Genomic DNA, 8,718 nt, shown 5'->3' with positions numbered 1-8,718 from the left:
GTGTGTGTGTGTGTGTGTGTGTGTAAGAAGTCTTTTTTCTTGTTCGTTTGTGAACTGCGCATGCATTCGCAGACAATACCACACACCTTCAAATTCTCTTTTCAAAACAGAGGCAATTTTACAATTGGTCGTGGGAAGTTTAGACTAACTGTCTCAAAGACACACAAACACACACACACACACAAACACACACACAGTCTATTTTTATCTAGCTGCTAACAACACTCTGTCCCACTGTTCACACTAATCTGAGCCACATAATTGGCACCATCTCTCTCTCTCTCGCCCTCTGGCTTTCTCTCTCTGTTTGTGTGTGTGTGTGTGTGTGTGTGTGTGTGTGTGTGTGTGTGTGTGTGTGTGTGTGTGTGTTTATTTCAGATTTTCTCTCCTTCCCTTCCTATGATATCCCTCCATCCTGTACTTTGTGCTGACCCTGGTGAGTTGTGCGTTTACAGCTGGAAAAACCACGCTCTGTCTCAGCAGGAGGGCAGACCTGCATCAGAGCTGAACCCCAGGTTGTTCTTACACAGAGGCTGAAGAGAGAGGGATGGGTGAGGGGAGGAACAGAGAAAGGGATTCAAGAGGAAAGGGTGAAAATAAGGAAGAGGTAGAGAAAGGAGTGGTTGGCAGAAAGACAAAGAGAAGGAGACAGACAGAGAGCAACATGTCTGGGAGTATTTTTAGGTTGCTATCAGGTTATTTAACACCTGCTGGGTGCTGTTGGAGAGGAGAGGAGACAAAAGACAGAGAGGAGGCAAAGAAGGAGCAAAAAGGAGAGGAGAGGTCGGGGATTGGGTTAGGGGGTTCAATAGTATTTTATCAAATTAAAACCAGTATCAAACCTGCTTATTGAATCAAAATCCTTTTGAAAGACCTGATTGAATCTACTGCTGGTAAGCTTCAATAAATGTTACAATGCTGTTATGAATATGTTCCTATTTACCAAACTAAAACTCAAAGATGAAGATGTTCCGAATAGATTATTTCCCTGGATTGATTTTAGACTTGATATTAAGATACTGTAGATACAAAATAGGTTCCAATTTAATCAAGACAAGGTTAATTCAATTCAAAATGTAAGGAGTTAAAGGAACACGCCACCGTTTGTTGTAACAAGGCTTATCACGCTCTCCCTGAGCTGTAGATAGGTGGTCCAACGCATGTTTTGTCTCAGTGCATCCATTGTTTTAATCCGGCGCAACACCGTTAGCGCCGCCGCTAGTTAGCTTAGGGTAGTGAATGGAATCCTATGTTGCAGGTTAGCATGTTGTGAGTAAAAGTGAGCCAACACTCGTCACCTTTAGTGTTGTTACTATAATAAAAAGGAAAAAAAATAATCTTAAAAAAGATGCAGTGACAACCGTTACAGCTGCAGATGACCGAACTATTCTAGATCTAGTAACCTGTTAAGACGCCTGCTCTCGTGATGCCATGCACAGAGTTGTTTTTTGTAGCAAAGGCAAAACACCTTACCTGAAATACAGCGTAGGTCTGGACACTATATAAATGTGGTCTTGGCACTGATATGAGACTAGGTATTGTCTTAAATTTTGGATCTCCTGATATGACTTTTTTTTTTAAAAGGCTTTATTACGGTAGAGAGATGTACGTTTGTGAATTATATTTACTGTTCTATGTTTTAGTGCGTAGTTTTTTGCCGTCCTCATGAGAAATGCAAAGTAATGACAACAAAACGGTCAGAGTGCTAGGATTAAAAAAACATGATGGTCTCTTCAGAAGAGGTCATTATCGTCCCTTGAGTTTCTGCACAGGAAAGTCACTGAACACCACAATCTTCTGAACATAGTCGTACTGACAAATCCAGAGAGAGTTGTGTGGAGCTGATAGTCTTCATTAGCTTTGTAGCAACTCATTTGGCAACGGCTTGAATGCAATAGATGTTCATTCATAAATTAAAGTTGCAAAAATAAAGCTATGACCACTTGAGCCGAGTGCAGACCAAAAGATTCGCGAGACAAAATCATTTCAGAACGATGCAGGATAAGTCTGCGGCTCTCTGAACCGACTCGACTCAAAGCGGCCGATGGTGTCCTGCGATTCAACTTGTCAAGTATATGCAATTTGCGGACTCACAAGAAATGCAACTGTAGCAAGCACTACTTGGCTCTAAAGCAATCCTGTACCATTTGTTCTGTGGACAGAATATGTTCCAGAAATAGACGTATCAGTCTGTTACGGAGCCTTGAGACTTGATTTGACTTTTGTGACTCATGAACACGAAAAACAAGATGCAAAAGAGCATAAATACTTCAGAGGAGAAGAGAAGAAATCAGGTTTCACTAGAACAAAGAGTGCTGATTTACTACTCTGCTGTGATTCGGTGTGTGAGGTTGTGTGTGTGTGTGTGTGTGTGTGTGTGAGTGTGTGAGTGTGCACTCATACTGTGTTTGATGGACAGTGAAATGGGAGGGTAAATCTACAGAGGATTCACCTTACAGCAACCTCCATCTGCCTGCCACACACACACACACACACACACACACACACACAAACACAGCTCTTGTACACAGCATGTATTTCTGCCTGTAAAATCTGTAAAGTCTTTTAATCTCAAAGGGGGCTTAGCCGCACACACACACACACACACACACACACACACACACACACACACACTTTGGCCCCTGGGAGGCTTGATATGATTCAGGACCAGAGAAGTTCTAAGGGGGTCCTCAGAGTTACTACAGTGGGGGCCCAAGATATTGTTTAATTATTTTCAAAGTTCAAAATTAAATATATCTGAAAATATAGACATTAACATGATTCCTACATGTTATAAGCAAAGATAAATTGGCCTATTTGTGACTAGATTTTTTAAATGTACGCAACATTAAAGACATCCACAGATAAAGTCAAGCTTAAGGATTTAATGTGCTACATCTATGTTCAACATTAAATCATAAATAATCTAAATATATTGCAGTCACAACAAAAGGTATGTATGAGGTCTTTCTGCCACCCTGCACATTATTGTAGGCCCAGTTTAATATGCGACCCATTTATCATAACATATGCAGTAGGGGGTCCCTGGTCTGGATTCCGGTTCGTATCAATTGCCAGGAAGTAAGATGGCCGCTACGGAAACAAAAACTTGTTGGTGGGTTACATTTGCCAATTATGTGGCTCAGGTTAGTGTGAACAGTGGGACTGAGTGCTGTTAGCAGCTAGATAAAAATCGACTGTTTGTGCGTGTGTGTGTGTGTGTGTGTGTGTGTGTGTGTGTGTGTGTGTGTGTCTTTGTGTGAGTGCGCATGCGCAGTTCACAAACAAACAAGAAAAAAGACTTCTTGTACACACACACAAACATTTTTGCTCATAATTCTTTTTTTAATATTTCCTACCCTGACCATGCAGAGAACAACACACACATCCCCAAACACACAGGGTGTCATTATGTTCAGTTCTCTCCAATCATACAGCCCGATCCATCAGGGAGCTGTCACATGTGACCTTCTACTTGAAAAAGAGAGACAGGGGGAGAAATAAGTCGAGTAAAAGAGGAAGAAGGGTATGGAGAGAGGAAACGAATAGAGAGAGGTTAAAAAAAAGGAGAAAGAAAAGGACAGAGTGAGAGTGATCGACAGTGGTGTGGAAGGAGAACGACAGCGAGACGTGATGAGAATAAGATCGCTGTCCTGAGAGTGGCACGCTGACACCCATGTTGAATTTACACTGGAGTTGTCATGTGTCCTCACAGTGTCTGCTCTCAGCGGGGTCTGCACCGCGTCGGCTCACATTCAATTTAAACTCAACACGTTTTTACCATTTTCTCATTAATCCCTGTGCTGTCAGATCACAAGTGAAGACTCACTGGTGGAGGCAGAGGGAGGAAGGGGGGTGAAAAGAAAAGTACCCCCTTGTTAGACTTCAGAGTTATATGCTCTGAGCTTTTAATTCAATTCTGGGTTGATCTTTTACCATCCTCATAGGGGATCTGGTTTGTCTGGGGTTTTTACACCAATAAAGTCACTAAAGCACAGAGGAGAGACAAGAACGATTTGATTCTGAAACTGTGTTTCTGATGTTTCAGGGTGGTCCCTGGTCATGACTGTTTATTGTGGTTTTTCACTTGCAATAGATTCTGGATGTAAGAGGGAGCTTGATCATGCAAGGCTCTATAAGCAGTGATTACAATTTATTTTAAAATACACTTTAAAAACCTATTGGTAGCAAATGAAGTTCCTTAAGCCCTGGAGTAATGTGGATCTCCTGCTGGTCTTAGACAAAAGTCTTGCTTCTGCATTCTGTACAACTTGCAGTTTGTCCATGTATGATTTAATTAAACAAGTGTACAGTACATTGCATTATTCCAAACTCAAAGAAATAAAAGCATAAACAAGTATCTCCATCACTTTTTTAGAGACCACAGATCTGATCTCAGCAATGTTCCTGAGATAGAAAAAAACCCATTGATTTTTTCAAAAATTACACCCAGATTTTGCACAACAATACAATCAGAGAGTGATAGAGCCCCGATGGCCTGCCTAATCGTAGGGGTATTGCTGTCTGGGGCAAAAATCATCATGTCAGTTTTATTTGAATTTATTGGAAAAAAATTGTCAGGTATCCATTTTTTGATGGAGGCTAAACAAGTGAACCTCAAGGACAGTTTGTCTAGCCTATCAGGGCTAAAAGATAAATATAATTGGATGTCATCAGCATAACAATGGTAAGATATTTCCTCAAAACTACCAATAATCTTTCCAAGAGGAAGCAAATACAGACTGAACAGCAGGGGGCCGAGCACAGAACCTTGGGGCACACCACAAGACAGAGGAGCAGAGTCTGACATTTTTGTTTCTATGGACACAGCATAGACTCCTGTCTATGAATAGCTTTGGATTTTACGGAGTCACTGGAGTTGAATTTCAGCTTGTTTACTTGCAGCAAGGAAGCAATTACGTGCCCCACAAAAGTACAGAGTTCGACTGGCGAACATCCTCAGCAGATCCCCTTTGAAGCAGAAACTCCCACAGCTACACAATAGACAATCAGTATACATATTCTCATCATTATAGTCAATGGGTTACTCCCATGAGTCACCATTGAGCTCCCACACATGTGCTTTGCCCTGAGGCGCTTTCTATTCTTACAATAGATAATGGTCATAACAGTTCAAAGTACTCCTCGTCACCCAACCCACAAAGCCCTCCATAACCGGGCGTCTTCCTACCTCACAGACCTGCTCCCTCGCCACAGCCCCCCTATAATGGTTCAAAGTACTCTTACTCACGCAACCCACAAAGCCCTCCATAACCGGGCGTCTTCCTACCTCACTGACCTGCTCCATCGCCACAACCCCCCCCCCCCCATAATGGTTCAAAGTACTCCTCCTCACCCAACCCACAAAGCCCTCCATAACCAAGCGCCTTCCTACTTCACAGACCTGCTCCATCGCCACAATCACCCCCCTTGTTACAGCTCCCTCCCTCTGGATACCCCATCCAGGACTACTACCCTGGACACATTCAAAACACCAATCAAAACACACCTCTTCAGATTAGCTTTCCACATACAATAGTCCTCCATTTCTCACCTGATAGTTACATCTTTTATTGTTTTCAATTGCTTTTAATATACATGTTTTACGTGGTGCTCTATTTTTTAATGTGCTATATGTGCTGGATTTACTGTATAGTGTCTTTGATTACGATGTAAAGCGCTATATAAAAAAAATGTATTATTACAATGTAGTTTTCATTAGAGATGTTCCACTACCAATACCAGTATTGGTATTGTCTCCGATACTGGTATTGGTAAGTCCTGGAGGTTATGCAATACCTCATAATAAAGTCCTAATGAAAATATACATTAAAGGATATTATTTATGTGGTTTTTCCCGTTATGACTCCAAACTGGATGATAAAAGAAAGTTCTACAGCCTTCATTGCATTCAGTGTTTAACCTGAGCCAGACCAACAACAGATCACATCAGATCATATCACATCCATACAGGGATAGTAGTATACAGTTGTTAAAACATAATAAAGTATGTGACACGCTGGTATTGGCTCAGTAGTCAGTGTCGGCCGATATGCAAGTTCAAGGATTGGAACCGGTATCAGGAAGCAAAAAATGGCATCGGACCTTCTCGAAATCTTCATGCAACAGTTTAACACAAAACTTAGTTGTTTTTTCTAACAATGACCTATTGTGTTTGTCTCTGTGTATGCAAATGTTTCTTTGTGAAACTAATTCTGTAATAATTTATAGAATGTGTATGCTCTCTAAAAGAACAATAAAAAGACGTTTAAAAAGAAGAAGAAGCATGGCGTCTAAATGCAAGTATCAGGATCAGACTACACCTCCTTACGTTAAAGAGATGTGTTCTACAATGGGATGGAATTAAGATAAACATGCACCACAGTTCCCTGCGCTTTAGGGAAAATCATCCTAAATTACAGTCATTTTAAGTTCCTATTCTGTGCAGTAGCAGTAGTGGTGGTGGGGTATTCTTGCTGTATTTGCACACCACTGCTAATAATAAAAAAGACAAAACACTTAATGCGAGGCTCCAAAAGCAAGTGACGGTGAAAAGGAAAGGACATTTTTCTGATACAAAGGACCTCCTGGGGACAAAAGAATGAAGTACAGATAGCGTCTTCATCGAAGCATTTCATTGAAACGTAATGTCTCTAGTAAGCAAGCGGAGGCCCCTGCAACACATCTCCCAGTCGGAGAATATCTGGAAAGAACAGAAAAAGGGAAGAAAGCAGCGAGGCAAGCGAGCTGGCTGGATGGACAGATGGATGAAGAAACAGATGGATGGGTGGATAGATGGGAGGGATTGTGGGTATAGCTCTGGGCTCAGGGATTAAGCCACAGATTAATTCTTTAACCAAACAGGATGCAGAATTTGTTAAAAAAAATGTAAATCACACATCATGATCTGGATATCTGTGGCGGCCTCTCACCTGCTTATCTGTCACTGGGGAGGCTTTTACATAACAAGCCTTTATGGGGGGGAGGGGGTAACAAATAATGCATACATAATTGTACTTGGAGGATATGTGTGGTTGTGAAACTCCAGTAAGTAGGCTGGCAAGGCTATTTAATCCACTTTTAACATGGGGTGAAGTGAGTATCTCCTCTAGTACAGATGATGCTGAACTGAGAACTGAGCCTGCTGGCAAGCAAGCTAACTAAATTAGGAAAGTTTAACAACTTAATGACTTATTAGTATTCATTCACTCTTGTCACGGCTGGTGAAAACAAGTTGGGTGGAATTAGCAAGCTAACATTAGCTATCTATCCAACAAGCTACCTAAGTTTATATTTGCTAACATGTGGACTCGTGTAAAAACACATTTGTTTTGTCATGATTTATTAATGACTCAGCATCATCTGTATTAGAGAGAAGAGTCACTTTAACCGATGTTTAAAGGGAGTAAAACAGCCTTCCAGTTTACTTGCTGATGCAGCCATTCTCTTCCACAAGTCCCAGCGGAGTCCAGCGCACCGTTAACGTGAACGGAGAAAACCAAGTGCTTGCTGAGTAACGTACATTAACATCCCGTGGTCTCTTGAATGTAGCATACCTGTAGCAAGCTCCTTTGCAGTAACTCGCAGTAAAAAACGAGGAAAAAAAGAGGAAAAGAGGAGGAAAAAGAGGAGCTCCATGCTCTAGAGCGGGGATTGCTAGTTGGTTAAGCCGCTACAGACCTCGGTCACAGCCCGTCGTGTCAGCGGCGTTTAGTAGATGTGTTAAGCTGCAAAAGAGTTCCTCAACACTGCCTCTGATGTCCCGCATGGTGCTCCTTCAGGAAGAATCAACGTCAAATACACATTTGAGTTAATCAACTAAATAAAATCGATTTATTGCCAAGACCTACTGTAAATTCTCTGGTCTAAACTTTGACAAACGGTGATTCACTCAAAATCCTCTTATATTAACTATTGTCAAAACAATTTATGATTTCATGATCGAAAGAACGAGATCCAGGGTACAAGCGGCCAAAATGGGTTTCCTCAGGAGGGGGGCTGGCGTCCCCCTTAGAGACCGGGTGAGAAGCTCAGTCCTCCGAGAGGAGCTCGGAGTAGAGCCGCTGCTCCTTCACGTCTAAAGGAGCCAGTTGAGGTGGTTTGGGCATCTGGTAAGGATGCTTCCTGGGGGGGTCCCTAGGGAGGTGGTCCAGGCACGTCAGGCTGGGAGGAGGTCTCGGGGAAGACCCAGGACTAGGTGGAGGGACGTCCAGCTGGGAGGAGGCCTCGGGGAAGACCCAGGACTAGGTGGAGGGACGTCCAGCTGGGAGGAGGCCTTGGGAAAGACCCAGGACTAGGTGGAGAAAGGGGAGTCTGTACTAGGTGGAGAAAGGGGAGTCTGGGGTCCCCTGCTGGAGCTGCTGCCCCAGCGACCCGATACCGGATCAGCGGACAAAGGTAATATCGTTATGACTGTATTCAACAACGTTATCGCATATTTTCCTCATATCGTGCAGCTGACGGGACTAACAGTTTAAGAGCTTCGTGAATTGACACATGGCTATTTTAGTTACAATTGTCTTCACAGATTTTCATATGCAGAGTCTTTTGTTATAAATCACATTGGCAACTTTCACGTGATTAGATGCATATGACTACTAGTGTTTGAGGAGCTTTCCAAAAAAAAAAATGACAGCTCCTTTCTGTGCTGTCTTGAACATACAACAGCCAGCGAATGTGTCATAAGTAGAAGAAGCATGCTGGCAGTATTCTCTCTCT

At 42.4% G+C, this 8,718-nt stretch overlaps 1 long non-coding RNA gene across 1 annotated transcript; it reads right to left on the bottom strand.

Annotated features, from left to right (window-relative positions):
- Positions 1–270: 270 nt before the first annotated feature.
- On the bottom strand, positions 271–5,648 carry LOC117941844. The gene is made up of 3 exons (XR_004655993.1): positions 5,470–5,648; positions 3,167–3,172; positions 271–281 (listed from the first exon to the last, which is right to left on the bottom strand). It is a non-coding gene; the product is annotated as an uncharacterized LOC117941844 (long non-coding RNA).
- Positions 5,649–8,718: the final 3,070 nt, after the last annotated feature.

Source organism: Etheostoma cragini, chromosome 3 (genome assembly GCF_013103735.1).
Source record: "Etheostoma cragini isolate CJK2018 chromosome 3, CSU_Ecrag_1.0, whole genome shotgun sequence".
Classification (NCBI taxonomy): domain Eukaryota; kingdom Metazoa; phylum Chordata; class Actinopteri; order Perciformes; family Percidae; genus Etheostoma; species Etheostoma cragini.
Note: the sequence above shows the minus strand (reverse complement) of the source record. Positions and strands in the feature narration are given on the sequence as shown.